The 621-nt window shown below is 51.4% G+C and overlaps 1 long non-coding RNA gene across 1 annotated transcript; it reads left to right on the top strand.

Annotated features, from left to right (window-relative positions):
- On the top strand, positions 1–621 carry LOC120613165 (uncharacterized). The gene is made up of 2 exons (XR_005655609.1): positions 1–97; positions 186–621. It is a non-coding gene; the product is annotated as an uncharacterized LOC120613165 (long non-coding RNA).

Genomic DNA, 621 nt, shown 5'->3' with positions numbered 1-621 from the left:
GACTTTGTGCAGCTTTTCCTCCCCATCCTGGAGAATGACAGCATCGCAGGCACCATCAAGACAGAAGGCGAGCACGATCCCGTGACGGAGTTCATAGGTAGGCGACTGGGTGTCCCTCTGCTGCAGTTTTAAGCGTGATGTTTTCACCCCGTTTCTAACCCTGTGACTTATGCTGTTTCCTGTAGCTCACTGCAAGTCTAACTTCATCCTGGTGAACTGATTCAGAGCACTGTCCAGGGCTGGAGCAGAACATTCTAGACCAGTTGTGGAAAAACCATTTTCAGAAACAAGCAGCTCAGCCAGCATCTTGGAAATGTGCCCCCCGGGGAGGAGGTGGATAACCGCTCTCGGCCGGAAGCTGCCGCATCAGTGACAGATGTTAGGACAGCGCCCTTGCCTTCTGTGGGCTGTCCACAGCGTGCCTCCCCGGACACAGGGACACAGGGTGGCTCACAGTGCCTCTGTGGGTGGGGCCAACTGTCAGCACCACGGGTGGCGAGGCACTTAAATGAACTACTTTCAGAGTCGACTTACGTTTTCGCACAAGTACCTGATTAGTTGATATTTTATTGTAATTGTTTTAATTTTCCAAGAACAGATAAAAGCCTTTCTAATGGGTTG

This window comes from Pteropus medius, unplaced genomic scaffold (genome assembly GCF_902729225.1).
Source record: "Pteropus medius unplaced genomic scaffold, Ma_sr-lr_union100, whole genome shotgun sequence".
NCBI classification, from domain to species: Eukaryota; Metazoa; Chordata; class Mammalia; order Chiroptera; family Pteropodidae; genus Pteropus; species Pteropus medius.
Note: the sequence above shows the minus strand (reverse complement) of the source record. Positions and strands in the feature narration are given on the sequence as shown.